This window comes from Vipera ursinii (assembly GCF_947247035.1).
Source record: "Vipera ursinii genome assembly, chromosome: 8".
Taxonomy (NCBI): Eukaryota; Metazoa; Chordata; class Lepidosauria; order Squamata; family Viperidae; genus Vipera; species Vipera ursinii.
In genome coordinates, this window is record NC_139519.1 from 14,549,041 (window position 1) to 14,573,563 (window position 24,523).

General features: G+C 38.5%; 1 protein-coding gene across 1 annotated transcript in view; it reads right to left on the bottom strand.

Moving 5' to 3' along the window:
- Window positions 1–24,523, bottom strand: part of UNC5D (unc-5 netrin receptor D) — a gene marked incomplete at both ends in the record, with an annotated part of 191,583 nt that overhangs the window by 150,667 nt on the left and 16,393 nt on the right. The gene's annotated exons all lie outside the window — the stretch shown is intronic.

The window sequence follows — 24,523 nt, forward strand, 5'->3', positions numbered from 1 at the left end:
AACTCAGACAATATTTATTAGCTAATTCAGCAGATAGAGCTCAAATCTCAAACACAATTCAGCTCTATTCTGCAGGAGTTAAAAGGCCATCCAGCAAAGGCAGTCCTGCATGGGTCAGAAATACCTATGCATGACTAAATGCCTATGGAGATTCTCAGTCATCCAAGTCATGGTTGTCCCAAAGGTGCTTTTTCAAGAGGTAATTGGACTTTCTTTGTTCTTCCTTGAAGACATTTCACTTCTCATCCAAGAAGAAGCTTTTTCGGTTCTGACTGAAGAACTGAAAAGTCAGAACCGAAGCAGCTTCTCGGTTGAGAAGCGAAACACATTCAACGAACTGTCCAGTTGCACCTTTGGGTCTAAGCATGAGTAGACTTGAAAGGGGGAACCCCACACCTTGTGGTAGTGAATAAATAATGTAGAACTGCATTAGGGATGACACAGAAGAATTACCTATGGTGATTCATTTCTTTTACCTATCAAGATCTCAAAAACTACCACTTTTCCAAATACTTGAAAAGCTTACAATCTAATTCGTGCATATGATTCTGTTGTACCTAATTTACTTGAAGTCAACCCTTGACTACCTACAGCACCTGGGTTGGAAACATCTCCACACATTTCTGTCAAATCTAAGAAACCTGAAATCATATTCAGCTTTTGTCTTGGACCCATCTATTCATGCTTGGCATTATTCTTAGCAATCCAGTCAAAGATCAAATGCCTCCATCATTAGAGATCCAACATCCCACAGTATATTTATGCCGTCTCTCACTCTGCAATTTTGCAGACACTAATTGCAACAGACTGTGTGTATTTTTGCGTGAATGTTCTCTCTCCCATATGCAAACACACTAACCACTTCTGCCCAAGAAATAGCTACAATGTTTAAAAACCAGGAAGAAAGTTCACTTTCCACATTCCAATGGAAAGACATCTTAAATCATTTATGACCATGTTCAGATAAGAAACACCATCAATATTTATAATTAGTCAGTTTGAAATACAAAGGCTTACCGCCTACAACATTCAACCGCCTTGTGAAACATTTATGAATTTGCCAGCTATTTTTTTTTTCCATCTAAAGGAATTTCAGACTTTCAAGCTAGCCATGGGTCAGATGTGCTTGGCTGCTTCCATCTTCGAGCAGCTTAGTTTCTTCAAATCACAAATTCACCCATCGATTCACATAGTCACCCAAATGCAGCAGCATGACACCTTCTCACTGTGGGTTTGCTGAAGTCTGCATTTGCACATCACAGAGCCTGGATTATTTTATATACCCTAGGTTATTGCTTAATACGTTGTGCAAGAACAACCAATTGTTGCATATTTAAAAGAACTACAGTTAGGAAACTGGGGTGTAGGACAAATAGGCCAAAGGCACACATTCATACTTGCAAAGAAACAACACTGAATACAAATTATAGCTTACGAAAACAGTTTTTAAAACCATGATTTATTCTATTAATTATGACAAAAATTTACAAAACATACTTTATGCAAGATTACATAAATTTGTCCATCTGTAAAAGAATGTCAAGGTGTATTTGGAAGGCAGGAAACATGAAGGAAACTGAAATGGCAACTCGGTCCTGAGAAATTAGGAAGCTTGAGAAAAAAACCTCAAAATAGCCCTTACCTTGATTCTGTTTGGTACAGGACAGAGCAGAGAGAAACTTTGAATTCTGTTATCATGCCCTACTACATTAAAGTAACATTCCTAGCATCCTGTTTCTGATCTGATCTACCTCAAAGGTTGAGAACATTGTTTTACATCCTGGTTTTACTTCTGTTACCAGGTCATTCCATTTCATTTTCTCTGCATGCAGTAAATAGTTCATTTAATAATTTGGGGGGGAAAGATACAACTTAGCTAGTGATCAGGGATTCCACCTGTGTATAGTTTACAAAAGCAATTTCCTTTCTCCTGCTCTTCCTTCTGAATCTAAACCACAGGCTTTCAGAGACAGTCTGATGCTAAATCTGAAGTTACCATAAAATCGTTATGAATAACAGCCATTACAGATCTAAAAGTTTCATGTGCACCTGTGCAACCTAATCATTGATATATCAAAAGCAATGGTTGCATCAAGCCCTCTCCTACTTCCTATGGATACTTGCAATACATCTGTCCTAATCCTTCTCATCAGACAGTTGGGTGACAGGTGTAAAATTGTTCTGCCACCAAAAGAAAACAAAATCCATTTCCTCTGGCAATTTTCTGCAAGGACACCCCCTTCCCCACCTATGAATGTGCAATAAGTTGTGGAAATAAATCTGAAATATCACCCAGAGACAGCCTGTGCCAAATAGCCAACAGGAAATTTGTTTTCGGCTGATCAGAATGCCAATGGGTGAAACCTCTTAATGTGCATTTAGGCAAGGACTGTGGGTTTACACCAAGGGTTCCTTTAGGATAGGAATGAATAGGGAATGTGTAAGTATACCTTCCTGGAATGAAGAAAGAAAGGATTGCATTCTGTGTTTCTAAATCCCTCACTATATATTCATTTTGTGCTTTGTGCAGAGAACCTTGGAAGTGGATGTTATCAAATCCATTTTACAGATGGGTAAGCAGCCAATAGAAAGAAAATACATAGGGGAGTATAAGCAGATCTCAATGCACAGGAAAAGAACCAATTTAGTTTTACACTACAACTATTACACTGTCTAGTCTGAATCAGTTTTGCTGTGAAGATAACCTAGCCAATAATAAAAAGTTGGATGTACTTTATATGTGTGGGAGTCACCACATCGTCTCCCCTATTTTTTTCCTACTTGATATCATCGAAAAACCACACTAAATACAATTGCCACCCCACTTCCTACCTACCCATATTTTTAGATTTCATCAGTATCATACATGCATACATTAATCAATCTTTTTATCTTATTCTCCAAAGCAGCTGAAGGCAGGACAAGCAATGGATGGAAACTAATCAAGGAGAGAAGCAGCCTAGAACTAAGGAGAAACTTCCTGTTAGAACAATTAACCAGTGGAACAACCTGCCTCCAGAACTTCATCATTATTATTATTGTTGTTGTTGTTGTTGTTGGTATTATTATTATTATTATTATTATTATTATTATTATTATTATTATTATTATTATTATTATTATTATCAGAGTACTGGAACAGAGATAATCTGCCTTTGTTAGGGACACTAAATCTTTCAAAGAGAGAAAGATAGATAAGGGGGAATGATGATCAGGCATCAAGAAATGCCAAGAAATGGTTCCTTTTAATTTTGGTTGTTTGAACAAACTATAATATCTTGGCTCGCTTATAATATTAAGCCAAAAATCATGGTATATTCAAAAGCTTTGATAATCCTTCACTTATTTGAACCAAGTCTTATTTTTATACTAAGCCCAAAATCTCTCCTCATTATTACGTCGTTGTTGTTTTTCTTCAGTGAAAATGTAGTGGAAATGATGTACACAATGGCTTGGTATATTAATAATCCAAACTATCCTATGACAATAATCCAAACTATCCTATGACTTAATAGGATAAGTGGATTTATGTGAATATTCATGTGTCATTTGGAATGGAAGGAGTAGGATGAGAAAAAAATATAGAGAAAGGGGAGGTTTTTCCAAGCACCTGATACTGTCCAGATGAATTCCAGATTCATTCTAAATTCTGCCTATTTTTAAGGTTGAGAAGGATATGCAATGGCACAGAATCATGTTAAAAAACCTGAAAGCAGTTGTGCTAGACTGAGATCACACCATCACCCAGGTTTCCCATTCTGGTGTTGTCCAGATGCATTATACCACACATTACACAACTTCAGTTCTATCTTCTGGCATACATACATAGATACATACATACATAGATGCATACATACACACACACACACACACACACACACACACATATTGTTCCTGATGTATGATATTGTAGGTAGTGTAAGATAAATCACCATTTAATATAACAATAAAAAGAGCCATAAAACAGCAAATAAAGCAACCATAATATCAAAACAGCCAACCCAAGAAAAAGTTCTGGAACGTAAAAATTTCTTAGTAGCAAGCCATTGCAAGTTGGGCTATGGAGCAAAAAAACACCATATTAAAACCAACAGCCAAACAAATAAGTCTGGTCTCAAAGTTAACATTTTATATGTTATTCCAAGGTGCATAGATCTTGGACCCCTTTTTTAGGTCAAAAATAAGAAGAGAAGGATTTTTTAAAAAATTAAACAAGTAGTATGATAAAGCCAACAGAACATATTTGACCAATTACATCATTTGAAGAATTTTTTTTAAAAAAAACAGCTGAACAATTAGCTAACAATTAGCTATTCATAGGTAGGCTTCAGGAAAAAGCCACAAAGTTTTAGAAGTTTTAAAAAAAACTCTATAAAGAGACCTGGTCTGCAGAAGAAAAACTAGGCAAAATAATGAAGCTTTCTCTGTATGCTGGCTTACCCATGTTTATAAATATTTCCAAAAGGCATAGAAATGTCTGAAGAAAGAAGAAAACCTTTTGATCTATTCTGCATGGATACTAGCTTGTCCTTCTAGAATAAGCAATGGGCTTACAATCCCCATGAAATGCCATTAATTAAGCCACACAATATTTTTGGGTTCAAATTTTAATACAAATTTAACCAAACTGCAGTTTCTCAACCCATATCAGAAATGAAACACCATTACATGCACCCCAACTGAGCTCAAAAATTATGTTGCTAAGTGAGAAATTTCTTAAGTGACTTTTGCCCCATTATACAACTTTTCTTGTCATATTTGTTAACTGAATTACCACATTTGTTAAATTAGTAACACTGTTGTTAAGTGAATCTGGCTTCCCCATTGACTTTGCTTGTCAGAAGATCACAAAAGGGGATTGCATGACCCCGAGACAAATGCGAGTCAGTTGTCAAACATCTGAATGTAAACTGTCTCACCATGCAATAGTCATAAGTGTGAAAAATGGTCATAAGTCACTTTTTTCAGTGCTGTTGTAGCTTTGAATGGTCACTAAGTGAACTGTTGTAAGTTGAGGACTATCTACATTCATTAACGTCCAAACTTTTTCAAATCTTAAGATATAATAGATAGAATGAATGTAAACACTAGAAAAGAAATGAATTAGAACTCAATTTGCTCTTGCCTATTCAATAGGTTCAAGTTTTTATCTTTAACTCTTCCAGGTCTTCAATATCAGCCACTATAAAGCAAACGTAGGTGCCCCAAGGATCTTTTGGACTCTTTCCCAAATTCTGATTGTGGTCATGTTAGCTGGGTTTGGATTTGAAATTCAAAAATATTTAGGGTGTATTGGGTTGCCTACTCTTAGGACAGATAATGCTATTGTCTAGTACGTTCTATTAAACTTCAAGTCCTCTTTACTGGGATTATTGAAACAACCCAATTTCATAAATAACTATTTGATGATAGCTTCTTCTCATTAATCATTATTAGAACTAATCTGATTTTGATGTAAGCAGTGGCTGGGAAAAAAATAGACACTCTCTGATTGGTAGAGTGGAAATTTGTCGTGTTCTATCTGAGTTTACCCACAAGCAGATGATAAGGGAAGGAGTGGGTCCAACATTAGTTCATACAATATATTACTAAACCACAAATCGGCATTAAATAATTGTAATTATGATTTTACACTTATATTCAGCATATCTTCGCAGCACTTAGGTGGTTAAATAGGGGACTGTGAAAGGTGAAACCTTGACAGCTACATTCTCCTGAGATTCAACTTGCCTTTAGATTAAAGGGGGAAGGTGTTACTTGTCAAGTGGGTTAGATAGAGAAATGAAACTTCTCCAATTCAGGTGAAGATCGGGAGAGACTGAAGCCTTGTCAAGGACACCAGAACAGGTGTGGATTTGAAGCTACAAAGTGAACTTGTTGATATGGATTACATAAGACATTGGGGGTTTGGCTGGGAAAATTATTGTTTAAGTCTATGGATTGGTGTTGGAATCTCAGAGTTAGTTTTACTTTGACATAACCATGCAATGTATTCAATAAACAGTAAGCTTTTCAGAAAGGGAATGAACCTGAAGTTTTATTTGGATTCTCAAACTGGATGTTGACAAGGACTTCCTCATCTTATCACCACTATAAGCTAGTTTGGGCTTAAAAACAATGTTTGGGCCAAAGGCATCTTGGAAACTTCAATGGTCAAGTGGGGCTTGACCCTGGAACTCCATAGTTCCTTTCTATTATCTTGGCCATCACAAGAAAATGTCCTTCTTGGGTCTCTAGGAAAATCAAGTAGCCACACAGCTTCTTTTACAGAGTGTCGAAATGGCACACTTTGTGTACACTGTCTTTCTGTTGCCACGTTTAAATATTTCACTGATGTTTACTGTTGTACTCCCTTCAGCATTTTTGTGTGAAATTTACACTTTGGGGAAATTAAGAGAACCATTTTGCATAAACCCAATTTATAATAGTTGCATCAGGGCAGAGAGTTTATCTCCACCAATGAGGATTAATATGATCTTTAGAAAACACTAGTGGCCTTCTCTCGCCTGACGAGATAAATGTGTTATCCTATTGTAATCCCACACGTATTCTAAATCTGTGTCTTACTTATGCATATTTATAAAAATGATATATTGCATTTATTAAATATTAAATGGATTACAAACTTGAGGAATCCTTCATGCATTTATTTAACAGCTAGGATTTTTTTTTAAAAAAACTTGGAATATATAAATGTCTTCTTTTCTTTATGTTCACAAAAGAGTTCTTCCCGCTGGCATTCTCAATAGGCAAATCTGTAATGATGGAGCTTCTGGTGTTCAAAAAGGGCAGAGTGAGAAAAGAGGAATTTGACTCTAAAGACATTCTGACGCTAGACATATATAAATGGAGACAATTTTATGGATATCCAGAGATCTATTCAAACAAAAATTGGGTTCCTACCATCCTTCTTTGTTTGACTCCAGCTTATTGAATAAATGAGAATTGGCTGGGTTCACATAATGCATTAAGCTATAAGCTATAGTTTATTAATCATAATGGGAATTGCAGAACATAATAAACCAAAACAATCATGTAAGAGCTTAGTGTGCTGCTTGAATCAGGTCAATATAGCAAGGACTCAAAAAACACTAATTGCTGTGAGATGCCACTCTCCTTCCACATTCTTTACATTTAATAGTTCTTTATAGTAATTCCGCAAGTTAAAAAAAAGTCCATAAACAATTTTGCTTTGAATTGGAATAAAAAACAACAACAACATCAAAATGAAATCATCAAGGTAGGCAGGACATGATGGCAAATAGCACAACAACATTGGTTGTTGGTGGAGCAGTGGGCTAATGCTTCCTTAAGTAACACCAGCTGCCTGCAATTAGCGCAGGTTCGAGTCCCACCAGGCTCAAGGTTGACTCAGCCTTCCATCCTTCCGAGGTAGGTAAAATGAGGACCCAGAATGTTGGGGGCAATAAGCTGACTTTGTAATAATACCGCTTGGGGTGTGTGTGAAAGCCCTAATAAGCAGGCATAGACATAGAATGAAGGCTAAGCTTGTAAGCCGCCCTGAGTCTTCAGAGAAGGGCGGGATATAAATGGAATTTTAAAAAATAAAAATAAAAACATTTTGCACATTCAGATTTGTTGAACATAAGTCCGGTTCTTTGTTATTATTTCAGCCAGTGATGAAGGATGGATATTTCTAGTACAGGTTGTCCTTGACTAACAACCACAATGGATCCCAACATTTCTGTCACTAAATGAAACATTTGTGAAGTCGTTTTTGCCCCATTTTGCGGCCTTTCTTGCCTTAGCTGTTAAGTGAATCACTGCAGTCGTTAAGTTAGCAAGAAGGTTGTTAATTGAACCTGGCTCCTCTGTTGACTTTGCTTGTCAAAAGGCTACAAAAGGGGAACTGCAACCGTTATAAATATGAGTCAGTTGCCAAACCTATGAATTTGGATCACGTGATTATGAGGATGCTGCCCTGGTCAGAATTGTGAAGAAGGCCATAAGTCACTTTTTTCAGTCACTAAATGAACTTGTTGCAAGTCAAGGATTACCTATACTGGCACAAAAAAAATGATATAGACCATGTGATTGGCACGAGCAATTTTTACAGTCTTTCTGACTCCCTTCTGTCTCCAGGCTGACATGAACACTGATTAAAACACATCCAGGTTGTAATATTTCCTGCAAAATCTACAGCCTTTCGAAACAGATGCTGGTCAGCACCTGTCAGTTTCCCCACAGGGAATCAGTGTAAAAGCTGTTTTGATGCTTTTTGAGATAATGTGCCAGCAGCCTAGTTCTATCTGAGGTCACTTGTCTCACTTAAGATTCAGCAAGTTCCAAACATTCCCAAGTGCATAATAAATCTAAATTTTTCTCCAGGTACTACCATGTTATCTGTACATTAAGAACTCTGACCTCCGTCTGTCTGGCTTGTGCTATGCACGGAACTGTGTTTTACAACAATTTCTTGGCAGTTCCAGGCCTCAATCTGCTCTCTTGTTGCGTTCCAATACTGGCTGACTATATTACCATATTATTAAATCAGGGGCTTCCAAACCTGACAGCGATAAGACTGATGGAGATGGCACATGGAATCCACACTTTCTCACCAAGCAGGCTAGCCACCGTGCAATCTATATGCAATCAACACATAATTTATCATCTATAATGAGTAATGCAGCAATTCATAATGGCAGGGTTGTCAAGACAGCAACATGGATTTACCCATGATACCTATCTGAGAGAAAGAAAGAAAGAAAGAAAGAAAGAAAGAAAGAAAGAAAGAAAGAAAGAAAGAAAGGGAGAGAGAGAGAGAGAGAGAGAGAAAGAAAGAAAGAAAGAAGAAAGAAAGAAGAAAGAAAGAAAGAAAGAAAGAAAGAAAGAAAGAAAGAAAGAGAAGGAGGGAGGGAGGGAGGGAGAAGGAAGGAAGGAAGGAAGGAAGGAAGGAAGGAAGGAAGGAAGGAAGGAAGGAAGGGAGGGAGGGAGGGAGGGAGGGAAGGAAAGGAAAGGAAAGGAAAGGAAAGGAAAGGAAAGGAAAGGAAAGGAAAGGAAAGGAAAGGAAAGGAAAGGAAAGGAAAGGAAAGGAAAGGAAAGGAAAGGAAAGGAAAGGAAAGGAAAGGAAAGGGGGAAGGGGAAGAAAAAAATGCAGGGTTTGGAAAAGAACCTAGTTGCTTACTCTCCTCATACTTAAGATCTGGGGAGCAGTTAGAAATTAACCATTAGGTGTGTTCTGTGCTACCTGATGGAAAATGACAAATTAAATAATTCAAGCAAACATATTACATGAATGTTGCTATATTGACAACACTGTTTTTGTGCCGGGCCACTTCTATGAAAGAATAGCAGTTGTGATGGGGTAAACTGTGGTTTTCTTCTCAGATTTTACTGTAGTGTAGTGATTTGATATAATTTGAAATTAGGGACATAGATTCTTCCTTGCAGAATAGCAACATCTCAGCTAATATATACTGAGCTGATTAACTGCATTATTTAATAGGAAGAGCTTCCAGGAGATTGCAAGATCTCTTTGATAATGAAATTCATACTAGGAATTAAATTGGCTATTGCCTTTCACCCCCTCCCCTCTATAAATAAGATATTTGCATAAATGGTTTAGTTTTGTTAAGCAGGGATGCATGTCTGATATTTGCTTGCTTTCAATTTCATATTTTCCAATTACAGTGCTGGCTTTTATAATTATTTTACTTATATTTAATTAATTGGTGTTGCTTTGTATATGTCTAAGGATTATATATTCATTGCCACATACATGAGGTATACAACATTTATATTTTATATATTTAGTACTTTATGGTGGAGCAGTGGGCTAATGCCTCCTTAAGTAACACCAGCTGCCTGCAATTAGTGTAGGTTCGAGTCCCACCAGGCTCAAGGTTGACTCAGCCTTCCATCCTTCCGAGGTAGGTAAAATGAGGACCCAGATTGTTGGGGGCAATAAGCTGACTTTGTAATAATGCCGCCTGGGGGGGAAAGCCCTAATAAGCAGGCATATACATAGAATGAAGGCTATTGCTAAGCCCATTGATTTGTGCTTTAGATTGTAAGCTGCCCTGCATCTTCGGAGAAGGCGGGATATAAATGGGATTTTTTTAAAAAAATTCACTCTAACCATCAGAACATCGCTTGTTCTGATTGCTTGTTCTGATTCCAAGTGAAACCAAGAATTCAACTTCTGTAAACTGGGAACTTACTTTTGAAAACTTCATGCTTGATGGAACTCCATTTTATACATTACTAGAAATTGAGTCTGTCTCCCTCTATCACTCTCTCACACACAAACACACACAGAGAGAGAGAGAGAGAGGGGGGGGGGAGAGTTTGACTTCATTACCCCTTTGGAGATTGATCTTCTGAGTTTTTGTAAACTGCTTAAGATTAGTGAAAAGAAGGACAAGTGGTAACATGATAGGAGTGTCATGTCAAGACAAGGCAAGACAAGAAGCAATGGATGGAAACTAATCAAGAAGAGAAGCAACCTGGTATTAAGGAGAAACTTCCTAACAGTGAGGACAATTAACCAGTGGAACCACTTGCCTTCAGACATTGTGGGTGCTCCAACACTGGAGGCTTTTAAGAAAAAACTGGACAGCCACTTGTCTGAAATGGTATAGGGTCTCTGCTTCTATAGGGGCTTGGACTAGAAGACCTCCCATGACTTTTGGAAGTTTTGATTCTGCTTAGATGTTATTTTCTCCTTGACACATTTTGTTTTATTTTACTGCCAAGAATTACTATGGAATCAGATGACCTTGACATTGAAGAAATAAAGAAATAAACCCCAAATATGATTTGTTTGGCTTTGGCATATTTCTTTGGCATGCATCAACCCAGGTATCTAACCAAAATTGTCAGAAATGCAAAACTGAGTTGACAGCTGCTTTTCAAAAAACAGGAAGTTGTAATGCAGAGGCTGTCTTCCAAAATGTATGATTAAAAAAAAGTATTGTAGTAAAAATACCTTAAATGGTAAGCAGTTAACAAAATCCTAATTCCATACTAGTTTTAGGTCTGAAAATGTTTGCTTTACATACTGTTCTAAAATCCTATGGGCATAACCAGTTAACATAAATAAATAATTTTTACTCATCATCCTGTATCCAGATTGTCCTTGCACTACTTTTACTAGAAGCTAAGGCAGAAGGAACGTTGCAAAAAGAATTGATGGTTAAGAATTGTTCCTCTACGGAGAAATCTCATTCGCTCAGATTTACTTAGCAGAAAGCAATTCTCCACCCTGATTCCATTATTGACTTAATATAGTGAATTCTCAGACATCAAATCCCAAACAGTTGCACTGATGCTGGTTGGTGCGTACCACAACAGGGCAATAATAAATGTAATAGCTGTACATTTGACTCATAATTGTACTTTGTGCTGCAGTGTTTATCCTTTGTTAAACTAGCGTGTTTATTTAATGAATTCATTGGTCAGAATGAGGCAGAGCAGTGATTTACCCCTCCTCCCACCAACTCAATTCACAAATCAATTGTCATGATTAAGGTGTAGAGGCTTTGATAGAGCTAACTGCTGATTCAAAGGCTGAAAGTGATGTTTACTGCTGAGTTATTTGACTCTAGCCAAGGCTCCAAGGAGGGGGATGCAGGGGGTGGGTGGAACTACAGTCGAAAACAAAACCTCTTTTTACAAATAGGGTTGCAGGTGAAACAGAAAGCCAGGAAGCAAATTATTAACACATCCCAAAGAGAGTTGTGTCATTCAATAATTCCAAGAGTTCATTGGGCTTTTTGAAACAGTGCGAAATGATGCGCCATAGAAGATTAATTTAAAACGCAAAACAGATTCTACCGAGAGGGCCGGATTGCCATGCAAAATAGAAATCCTCATTATCAATCTGCAGAGAAACATTCGGTTATTTGCTGAATAATTACTGAATATGTAACCCATTTTATATGTATTGCGTATTGCCAAATGTGTGGCACTTGGTAACGATTTGCCATGTACTGGTTGCATGATAGGTTACTTCAATAGCCTCTATATGGATTTACCCTTGAACCAGAAGCTTCAGTCAGTGGGAGAAACTGCAGCTGAGGGTAACCGGAGTACATAATACTGAGATAGTTTTATAAGTGTGCTAGAAGATCTTTGTTGGTTGTGGATAGCTTTCATTTGGACCATTTGGATGAACAGACCAAATATTCATTTTTGTTGGCTGCTGCAATTCTAAACAGGCAAAGAACAATCACATGTTTAAATGTAGAATTCCTTCCAAAACAACTTCATCTATTTGAATTAGTTCCTGGTTTACTGGTTTACTATTTGATTAGTTTCTGGTTCTATGAAAACCCGAATGAAAAAAAAATAATCAACAAACAGGGGAATTAGGTTATATGAACACCACCACTGAAGCACTTTAAACTGGAAACTAATGACTGTCTCAAGATAATTTGATATTTGCACAACTGTATATTTGCACAATTGTATATTTCCAATATTTGAGGGGCTGAGAGGATTAAAGCAAGGCAAGACAAGAAACAATGGTTGGAAACTAACCAAGGAGGGAAGCAATTTAGAACTAAGGAGACATTTCCTAATAGTGAGAACAATTAACCAGTGGAACAGCTTGCCTTCAGAAGTTGTAGATGCTCCATCACTGGAGGCTTTTAAAAAGAGACTGGACAGCCACTTGTCTGGAATGGTATAGGGTCTCCTGCTTGAGCAGGGGGTTGGACTAGATGACCTCAAAGGTCCCTTCCAACTCTATTATTCTGTTCTGTATGTTGAGTTGTTTTTTTTAAAAAAATCATTGTCTGTTGCACCACATTTCAATTTTTCTCATTCTGTGAAACCATTTTTCCATTTTTTAAAAAAAAACATTCCCACCCCCTTTTTTTAGTTTATCACTTTGTAGTACTGAGCCGATTATCCCAAAATATTATGTGTTTAAATCTACATGGAATTTAACTGTATAAAATTCCTTAATTTGCCCTCCAATACAGAATGCTTTTTGGCCTCATGCTTCATTGGCTGCTTTTGCAGGAGACAACTTCTTCCGTGCAGATATCCATCACAATTTCTATCTTTTATTTTATTTTTTCCTTCACCAGATAAACTCTGTAAGGAGGATTGGAGGGATAGCCGAACAATGCTCAGTAATTGGCAGTCCTAGGCATCATCCATCTGTCTGCACTCACAGATCCCACCAAGATTTCACTGCTCAAATTAGGACTTGCTGTTCCTCAATTCTCTTATCCAAGTTCCAAGGTGTGATTCCAGCAATGTTATAAATAGTAGAAGATGCTTTATTATGTGCCTTACCTCAAAGGCAATCTACATGAGACAGTGGTGGGAGGAACCTCATCAATTTGCCCTCAGATGAATGGAATAAATAAGAGATATTGTGACTGTCCTTGGTTACAATTGTCATTTTGTGAGTGGGTCAGTGACTTGCTGTCAAACTTCCCATTTTTGTATATTACTTCTGCAAAAGCCCCTTGCTTTCTGCTGTTTTAAAAGTAAAATGTGCATTTTGAGCACACGTCGGCTTGATGAATATTGCTAATTATGTGGTTGGGTGTAACCAACCATTCAAAATTCACCTCCACGCATGCAAGCAAGGAGACCGATGATTTTCCTGTTCATAGACTTCGTATCCAGATTTTCACTCTGAAAAGAGACAATGCTAGCATCTCACATTAGCAAGACAAAAGAAAGAAAAAAAGAAAAAAAATCTGCCAAAAGAAGACACAGAGAGAGAGAGAGAGTGCAAGGGTGATGACCAACCAAGGTATAGTTACCAAAAGAAAGATCGTGTCCTTGGTCAATAGAGACAGGATGAATGTAAGGCAGCTAATGCTTAGCTTGAGGTCTCCTTGAAAATCCATCACAATGCTATTGGAGCAATCAACATTCAGTTTATACTTGTGACGAGACAATCTGGGATCTGTGTTGTTGGCCACAAATAAAATGAATGTACTGTCAAGTTAAATTTATGTTAAGAACATTTATCTTCCCAAATAAGGTTAGGCTAAAGTGATTGCCATTTATTATGATCTATAGCTATCTCAGCAAGTGGAGCGCTGGTATTGATCTTCATCTTCTTTCAATATTTCTAGTAATTTTCACTCCTAGAATATCTAATTTGGATGGGTTGCAATTTATACAGCTTTTTTTTCCCTGCCTCTTGTCAAAGTAAGCTTCTGCTTGTTCTTGTTATTTCATCCATCCATGGGGAATAATAAGATGGAGGCAAGATCAATTTTCACCTAAGTGGGATCCAAAATCAGAGTACTTACTAGATCTTTCTTTCTTTCTTTCTTTCTTTCTTTCTTTCTTTCTTTCTTTCTTTCTTTCTTTCTTTCTTTCTTTCTCTTTCTTTCTTTCTTTCTTTCTTTCTTTCTCTTTCTCTTCTTCTATTTCTTCTCCTCCCCCCCTCCTCCTTTTTCTTTTTTGGTTTTTTGTCATGTTCATCTTATTGTTCTTTTTCATTCCTACTCTAGCCTACAGCTTTGATATTCCTATGGCTATTTTAAAGCATGAAAACAATCTTATTTTATGATATGCTTTTGGATGGTAATGGAGCATTCTTAAAGTCAACTCCATTAGTTGTGAAAACCATTTTATTTGGCTTTTATTTATTATTATTATTTGACAAATATTGCAGGAGAAAAAAAAACAAATGCATGTGAAGAATTGTAGCAAATGTTTATTAAATGTCTTTTAATTAAATCAAATTTAATTGTGAGGCCCATTCGTCTTCACCTCAGCCATTTGTGGGAACACCGAAATACTGTAGATGATCCTGCACAAAGTTCAGGGATATTCTCAGTCCAGAAAACCATGCACAAATACATAGCATCTAGTAAACTCAAAGCAACCTGCTACAAATAATAGAGCTCAAATTAACCTTAACCATGCTATATACTCTGGACTCTCTTTCAACATTCACACTTACTTGTAATTACAGCCGCTGTGTGTGAGAGAAAGAGATACACACACCATCGAAAACAACACAGGGATTGTTGTTGTCTATAAGCAAGCCAGCCAGTTCTTAAACTAAAACTTAATACAGGAGACACAGGATATATAGCAATCTATATTTCAGACTCTAGCATGTAGTAATTTTCTACTCAAAAGGGCAGCTATTCAACAAGAATGGATACCTGCAGTTGAATGTTCTTGCTTCAAGAGCAAGGAAGGTAGAATAGTATTAAATGTTTGATCCTGTTAACCAAGCAAGATTCTAAATGATGAAGTGCAGATAATAAGCATTAAGCAACAGCACTAGCAATAGCACTTAGACTTAAATATTGTTTCATAGTGCTTTATAATCCTCTCTAAGAAGTTTACAGAGTCAGCCTATTGCCCCCAACAATCTGGGTCCTCATTTTACCAACTTCGGAAGGATGGAAGGCTGACTCAACCTTGAGCCAGTCAGGATCGAACTCCAGGCTGTGGGCAGAGATAACCAGCAATACTGCATTCTAACCACTGTGCCGCCCCTGCTCTTAATAAGTATTTAATAAGTACTAATAAATACTAAATAAGTATTTATTGAATACTTAATATGATTAGCTCCTAGATGCATTTTCCTGATTATTTTTTTTTAAAAAATCAGGTGCCATTTTAGCCCTATTTATTACATAAAGAGATGGATAGATGGGTAGATGGATGGATGGATTTCAATTCTTCACAATTCAGCCCTTCATAATGCTCTGAAACAGCACTTTGATTCTATAATTATATGATTATCTAAACCACTGCAGCTCTTTAAAAAAGTCAGCATTCCACATTAATTTTCTTCACACGAGTTATTTATTTATCTTTATTTTATTAGATTTATATATCGCCCTTTCCCGAAGGACTCAGGGCGGTTTACAGGGTATATAAAACCACTCAGCCTGGGCTGGAGAGCTCAAAGAGCCAGGTCTTCAGATCCCGGCGTAATGAACAAAGGTTATACATTTAACTGTGCAGTCAAAGAGATTGCAGCAGTCACCCACAGTCTCCAAATGTAGGGCAAAAAATAAAAAACTAAAAATTGTCTAAATGATTAGCCCCTATTGTTATACATACATACATATATACCAAATGCTTAATGCAAGTAAAATGCTTAGAAAGCTAAAACAGCTCACTAACAATGGGAACTATAAAGTTTGAGGGTTGTGATCTCAGAACCACTGAACTATATTTTTCAAAGATCCTGGAGCATTGGGGAACTACCAGAGGACTAGAAAAGAGCTGATGTAGTTCCCATCTTCAAAAAAGGAAAAAAATGGATCCAGGAAATTACAGACCTATCAGCCTGACCTCAATATCTGGGAAGATTCTGGAAAAGATAATCAAACAATGAATCAGCGAGCACCTAGAGGCAAACAAAGTCATTACTAAAAGCCAACATGGGTTTGTCAAAAACAGATCATGCCAGACAAATCTTATTGCATTCTTTGACCAAGTGACAAAATTAGTGGATCAGAGGAATGCTGTGGATATAATTTACTTGGACTTCAGTAAGGCATTTGATAAAGTAGATCACAAACAACTATTTGATAGGATAGAAAAATGTGGGTTAGACAGCAGCACCACCAGATGGATTCGTAGCTGGCTGACTGGCTGTACTCAGCATGTGGTCCTCAATGGAACCGCATCTACTTGGAGGGAAGTGTGTAGAGGGGTGCCCCAGGGCTCTGTTCTGGGCCCAGTGCTCTTCAAAATCTTCATTAATGATTTGGATGAGGGGATAGATGGGGAACTCATCAAATTTGCAGACGACACCAAGCTGGCAGGAATAGCCAATACTCCAGAAGATAGGTTTACTTGATCAAAATTCAGGCTCATAGCAACTGGCATGTATTAGTATTCCAGAATCATGTGATCACCATTTAACCTTCCCAGGATAATCCAATAAGAATTTACAGGAGAAGCTGGATTAGCTTAATGACTTAACAACACTCACTAAATGTTTGGGGGGGGGAAAATATTATACAAGGGGTTTTAAATCACTTTACTTAACACTTTACATCACTTAATATTCATATTGCTTAGCAAACTCCAAACTAGGTCGTAAGTCAAGGACTATCTATATGGAATTCACTGCCATCATATTTGGCAGATTCAGGGAACATCAAGTTATCAGTGGCAATATTAGCTATATTAGCCTTGATTTTTTTTCTTGCTAAGTCACACCAGCATTCATTAAATACCAAGGACTGGAATGGGCAACAGAACACTTTTATGACATACTTTCTGTACTTATAAGATTCCTTCTTCAGCCTTGTCAGCCACTGGGACGCGGTAGAACAGTGGTGCCCAACCTTTCCAGCTTGGCAGCCTGGCCCAGCCCAGCGTGTGTGTGTGTGTGGCTCACACAATTGGAATTTCACATGTGAGCCTAAGTGCCCTCTTTTTGCATGAGTGGAGCTTTGCATGCGAGTACAAGTACCCTCCACTCATATGAGAGGAGCTTCAGGTGTGGACGGGCACTTGCCCATTGCTTGCGCAAGTGAAGCTTCATGCACAAGTGCTTCCCCATTTCTACCACAGCCCAGTTTTGAACACGCCATGGCCCGGTAGTGGGCTGCAGCCTGAGGGTTGGAGACCCCTGCCATAGAATATTTGACAAGGTGGTCTTTGATGTCATCCAGCAGGCTCTTCTTAGTATTTTTCGACAATTCCAGGTTTGAAATGTACTACTCCTTCTTCCCTTCTCTCAAATCCACTTTCTCTACTGCCCTACAATTATTTAATAAAGCTCGCCCTGAGCTGCCTTAGCAGAGCATTTGAATAATCAACCCTTATGCAATGGCAGACATTCAGTTGGACTAGAAAGGGCATGAAACTGATTAATAATGGATAATCTTGCTAAAGGGTGGAGTGGGGAGTGGACACTTTCCAATGGGCTGGCAGATCTGTACAGTTGTTCTTGGACAGATTAAAAAAAACTCCGCCATTTTGCAGCAACTACTGTAATTATCCTTGCTTTCATAGTACATACTCTGATTCTTATGCAAAAATAAATAAAATAAAACTACTGATTAAATAAGGCAACTAAGGGGGCTTCCAGGATGAGCATTTGAAGGCAAGGTGTGGATGGGAGAACTTGGGCTGGAAAGAGAAGGGAAGTGATCAAAACAAAAATGGAATCAATACTATGTATATTAAAGGTAAAGAGCTGTGGTGATGCAATGGTTAGAATGCAGTACTGCAGGCTACTTCTGCTGACTGCCAGCTGCCAGCAGTTCGATTCTCACTGGCTCAAGGTTGACTCAGCCTTCCATCCTTCTGAGGTTGGTAAAATAAGGACCCAGATTGTTGGGGGCAATAGGCTGACACTGTAAACCACTTAGAGAGGGTTGTAAAGCACTGTGAAGTGGTATATAAGTCTAAGTGCTATTGCTAAGTGCCACATGCTAAATGTTTCCCCGTCAGCTGTGTGTGACTCTAGGGCTCCATGCTCATCTCCATTTCCTAGCGGAGGGAGCCAGTGTTATCCGAAGACAATTTCCATGATCATATCCCAAAGGCCCCCAGAATACTGTTACCCTCCCACCGAAGTGGTACCTGTTTATCTATTCACATTTGCATACTTTTGAACTGCTAGGTGCTAAGTGGACAGGAGCTGGGGCAACGAACAGGAGCTCACCTAGTTGTGCAGAGCTCAGGTCTCAAACCCAAGCTGTCAGCTCTCCAGCTGACAAGCTCAGCTTCTTTACCTGCTGAGCCATTGGACCCCCTACAAGTAGCCCCTTAGTGTATGTCCTGCGCAGTCCAAGTGTTCCTCTTTAATAAAGACAGAATATAAATTGGAGTCCTTGGCCCTATGCAAGTGTCAATGCACATATCTGCATTTCTGAAGGACTCTTTTACAAGACAATTGATCTATTTGTAACAGTGCCAGGAAGAGGCAATATGATTGGCATGAAATCACGGGTTTGAGCTACCTACCTATCACAGCTCAACTAACCTTTTTGAACCAGCAGTCGGAATAATGGTTTAACAGAGAACAATAAAACTGCAGCAATGGCAGGTTAATTATGCTCACTTGCTGGCAGTGAGTGGCACTTGCTTATTAATTTAATACGCAAAGCCAGGTGGAACATCATCATTATCGTTGTGTGCTGCTAAGGTATGGCGTTCCTCTTGAAATTAATATTTCCTCTTAAAATTTTGGTTTTAAAAAAAGACAATCCTGAATCAAAAACCCACTTTCTCACCCAAAGGTCACTAGCTTTTTTCCCCTCTCTTTATTCTTCATTCACTTGGTTACTTTCTGAAAGCGTTGTTTAATCAGTCGCTTTATTGCTAGTGTTTGATTTATTGGTTTCTGTAGCTTTAATCAATCTAATACATTTGCAATTTCCTAGTGACCACTAAAATCATCTGCTGCAAATCATTTTTTCCCTCTTTTTCTCACTTTATGTCTGTGGTAGAAACTAGAAACTACAACTTCAAGAGCTTTCTTACATTTTCATCAAGATTACAAAAGTTCATCATCTACTAGAACCTAGAACAGAATAGAATAGAATAGAATAGAATAGAATAGAATAGAATAGAATAGAACAGAACAGAACAGAACAGAACAGAACAGAACAGAACAGAATAGAATAGAATAGAATAGAATAGAATAGAATAGAATAGAATAGAAGCTGGAGGGGACCTTGGAGGTCTACTAGTCCAGCCCCCTGCTCAAGCAGGAGACCCTATACCATCTCAGACAAGTGACTGTCCAGTGATGGAGCACCCACAACTTCTGAAGGCAAGCTGTTCCACTGATTAATTGTCCTCACTGTTCTCCTTAATTCCAGGTTGCTTCTCTCCTTGACTAGTTTCCATTCATTGTTTCTTGTCCTGCTCTCTGGTGCAGTCATATTTAACAATAAGGCAAGGCTTGTTTTAACCATGTTTCCTTGAATATGTGAAATTTACATATAAGGTAAGCCATAATCCATGGTTTACCTGCAATCATGGCTGAGAATATCTATTATACTAAATCAGGTCTATATGAATCACATATCTCCTCCTATCTCCTGGGACGCTCGGAGTCGGTGTTGGCAGGGGGGCAGAGATCGGCCCCTAGGTCTCTCGTTTGTGGAGTTCCTCAGGGGTCGGTTCTCTCGCCTCTCCTGTTCAACATCTATATGAAACCGCTGGGTGAGATCATTCGTGGTTTTGGAGTTGGGTATCATCAGTATGCCGATGATACCCAACTTTTCTTTTCGACCCCAAACCACCCCAGTGATGCCCTCGCCGTGATGTCCCGTTGCCTGGAGGCGGTTCGGGTCTGGATGGGGAGGAACAGACTTCAGCTCAACCCTGACAAGACTGAGTGGCTGTGCATTCCGGCATCCCGGGACATTCCAAATGTTCCATCTCTTTCTATGGGGGGTGAGCTCTTACCCCCCGTGGATAGGGCTCGCAACTTGGGAGTCCTTCTAGATTCGCGGCTTACTTTGGAAGAGCATATAGTGGCCGTGACTAGGGGGGCTTTCGCCCAGGTTCGCCTGGTGCGCCAGTTGCGGCCCTATCTAAACCGGGATGCCCTGTGTACAGTCACTCATGCGCTCGTGACCTCTCGCCTTGACTACTGTAATGCTCTCTACATGGGGCTTCCCTTGAAGACCACTCGGAGGCTCCAACTGGTACAGAATGCGGCCGCGAGAGTTGTCTTGGGAGTTTCCCGGTACTCCCATGTTACACCTTTGCTCCGCGAGCTGCATTGGTTACCAGTTGTCTTTCGGGTGAGGTTCAAGGTGTTGGTTACGATCTTTAAGGCCCTACATGGCATGGGTCCGGGTTACCTCAGGGACCACCTGCTGCCGGCATCGACTCCCCTCCGCCCTGTGCGTTCCCACAGAGAGGGCCTCCTCAGGGTGCCGCCAGTCAGGGAATGTCGACTGGTGGCCCCCAGGGGGAGGGCCTTCTCTGTGGGGGCCCCGGCTTTATGGAATCAATTGCCGGTGGAGCTCCGGATGGCACCAGACCTTCGAACTTTCCGTCGGGGCCTGAAGACCCATCTGTTCGAATTAGCTGGTCTGGCCTGATGGGGATTATGGGTTTTTTAATTGTTTTTAATCTGTACTACTGTTTTATTGGGCAAGGGTTTAATTCTTTTTTAATTTTTGTATTGTGTTTTTTGTTTTTTATATATGCCCTGTGAACCGCCCTGAGTCCTACCAAGGAGAAGGGCGGTATATAAATCAAATAAACTATAACTATAACTATAACATTATGAAGCCCAGGTATTTATTATAATCTCCAAGTAGTTATGCTCAGGGCTCACAGATGATGGGAATTTAGTCAAGAAAAAAAAAACGAAGTCCAGTTGCCTTTTGAAAAAAACACCTTTGGAACAACCATGACCTGGTTGACTAGAGAATCTTCATTGACATGTGGACAATGAAATTTGAATCTTTTTCTTTCTTTCTTTCTTTCTTTCTTTCTTTCTTTCTTTCTTTCTTTCTTTCTTTCTTTCTTTCTTTCTCTTCTTCCTTCCTTCCTTCCTTCCTTCCTTCCTTCCTTTTTGCTTGCTGGCTTTGTGTCATCTGCTCTGCTTTTTCAATTGTAGATGAGTGGTCTTGAAAGCAGAGCAGAAGTGGCATATGTCACTTTTCAGTATAGATGTTGATTTAAATTAAGGATGGTGTTAGCAGTAGAACCTCTTGTTAGTTACAAAATCAGCACTAGTAACTGTCAGATTCAGGAATAAAGTCGCAAATAATGTTGCAAAATTTAAAACTTTCTTAAAATCTTCTCTTAATTACAAGCTTTTTTTCCCCAAAGGATACTTGAACTTTAAATCAAAGTCTGTTTCTTGTTTTTGTTTTTTTCTGTAATCCCAAAAGAAGGTTTAACTCACTGCAAAGGGTCTTATCTTTGTCACAGAGGAAATCTCTCTATCTGTAGGTTAATTATCTCCCAAAGTGCTTAAGAAATGAGGAAGGCAGGTATTTTGGTCCCTTTTGGTGTGGAATAATTAATGATGTTCCTATGATTGGCATTAACATTACTGGCAACTGCACATCAAACTGAAATGGAATGCTGTTGACACACAGTCATGGGCCATCAAGTAAAACAAATACAACTGAAGTGAATTTCCCAACATGCTGCCTGGGATAGCCCAGAGTTATAGTTCAGTAACATCTCTGTGAGATCACGGGCTCCTCATGCATGAAGTAGAGAAAGGAGTCAAACCAGAAGGGTCAAGTCAATGGGGAAATATGCCATAACTGTCCAGAAAGACAAAATCCTATCCTGAAGTAATTGCTTTTCAAAAGAAGTCTTCTAGACTGGCAAAAAAAGAATTGAGAAATTCCAATTTTCTTTAGGATAATACAAAGCTGAACGTCACAGTGGAACAAGACTGATTAGGATCTGATGGAACAACCTGATTCCCTCTGTTATACATTCGCTTAATTGTCTGATATAGTATGATTAAATACTTATGCCTTTTACAAAAAAAAAGAAAACAAAATCCTGAATTGTACCAATTAAAATTGTCTTGAATTGTAGCAATCATCCAAGGAGATTTGTTTTCCCTGTCATTGGCTTGAGCTTATATTACTTTAAAGTGTTTCTACGGTTTAATTTACTGCTGAATTCTATCCCAAAGACAACTGGGGATCAACCTTTGAAAGGGAAAAAACAATAAGGAGAAAAAATGCCTTTCTTTCAGCAGAATCTCTGCGTACACAGCAAAACTGTGGCCTACTTTCATTAGATAGTATATTTCCACATTACTGTTATTCTTGGAAAGCAATTATTTAGCACCTGCATTTATATTTGCACCTAAGAGTTACGGTTAAGGCAGCCTCCAGAGTACAAGGTAGAAAAGGTAGCAAAATGTGTTTGTGTGCGTGCGCACGTGTGTGCCTATAAGCGTGCAACAGCAGGGCAGAGTTGAGTCAGAGATGCAGCGAGCAGAATAGAAATTTGGAATGAATTGACCAAGAGAGAAGAGCAAAAACTGTAAACAAGAGCATGGTGGGGTGCTTAGGTGGGAGTCCCTAACAGTATTACAGCTTCTCCGTTGAAGCTTTCTGTAGCTTAAAATGACAGCAATCCTGACTTGCCCTCAGAATCTTTAGTGAATAATTTCAACTTCTCTTTCCCAAATATTTTAAAATATTTAATACTGTCAGCCTCTTCCTATCGCAATAGTTTTGTCATGAAAGGCTTCCTATTTTTAACAGGAGATAAGGGAGACAATTTACCACTTCTTCTTCCACTGGTAACCACTCCTTGTATTGGATGGCCTGGGTGGAGCAGGGTGACATCGATCACCTTGGAATGTCAACTGCACACACAGGAAACCAAGATTATGTGATGTCTTCTGCTAAACCCAATCCTTCAAATCAGCATCAGCCCACATTCCCAGATCCAGAGGTGAAATCTATCTACATTACCTTGCTCTGAACTTTTCCAATTGTATGTGTTCAATGATTTGATGGCAATTTGTATGTGCTACTTGCAAGAAATAACGAGGAGGAGCTTGAAAGGATGTCACTGAGAATCAAGTGGCATACAAGTTTATGGTTGATTGTACAGCCAGGCAGATGTTTAGACTGGATTTGCTGGTCAGCAACTGATAGCAAATACCGTCTCTGCAAAGAAACTGAAGGAACAGTGGACCACCTAGTTAGCTGCTGCAAGATCGCACAGACTGACTACAAACAACAGCACGACAAAGTAGCAACAATGGTGCATTGGAATATCTGGGGGGGGAAAAACATTTGCCAGCACGCACAAACTGGTGGGGTCACAAAACAGACAAAGTAATAGAAAATGAAGAAGCTAAATGCCCTTGGACTTTAGAATTCAGACAGACAAGCAACTGCCACTTAACACCCCAGATTTTATAACTGTTAATACAAAGATTAAAAAAAAAATCTAGAGAGTGGATGTTGCAATACCTGCAGATAGCAGAATAGAATAGAAAGTACAAAGACTTGCAAATTGAGCAACTGTGGCAAAAGAAAGCAAAGATTGTACCAATAGTAATAGGCACCTTGGGTGCAATACCAAACAACTGGAACACCACTGGAACGCTATTAGAACTGGCAAAATCATCATCAGTCAATTGCAAAAGGCAGCTTTACCTGGAACAGCTTACATCCTGTTATGATGCCTTTAACACAATCAAACAACAACATCAACCTTTTTCAGGTCCCTGGGAAGGACTTAACAGGTGGATAAAAATGCCAAATCCAGTCTGAACATTTGGCTGATTTTGCGGCTAATAATAATAATAATAATAATAATAATAATAATAATAATAATAATAATAATAATAATAATAATAATGATGCAAGTGGCAATATCAGATTAGCTCAGTTTGATTTGGAAAAGATTGTGAAACATTTATTTATTTATTTATTTATTTATTTATTTATTTATTTATTTATTTATTTATTTGATTTATATACCGCCCTTCTCCTGAAGGACTCAGGGCGGTGTACAGGGCAATAAAATAAGAATACATTAGTTAAATAATTTTAAAACCCAAATCCATCATTAAGCATGAACAAATGAAATACAGAAAATGTAGAATGAAGTGGTGAAGGTTTTTCCAGTAATTATT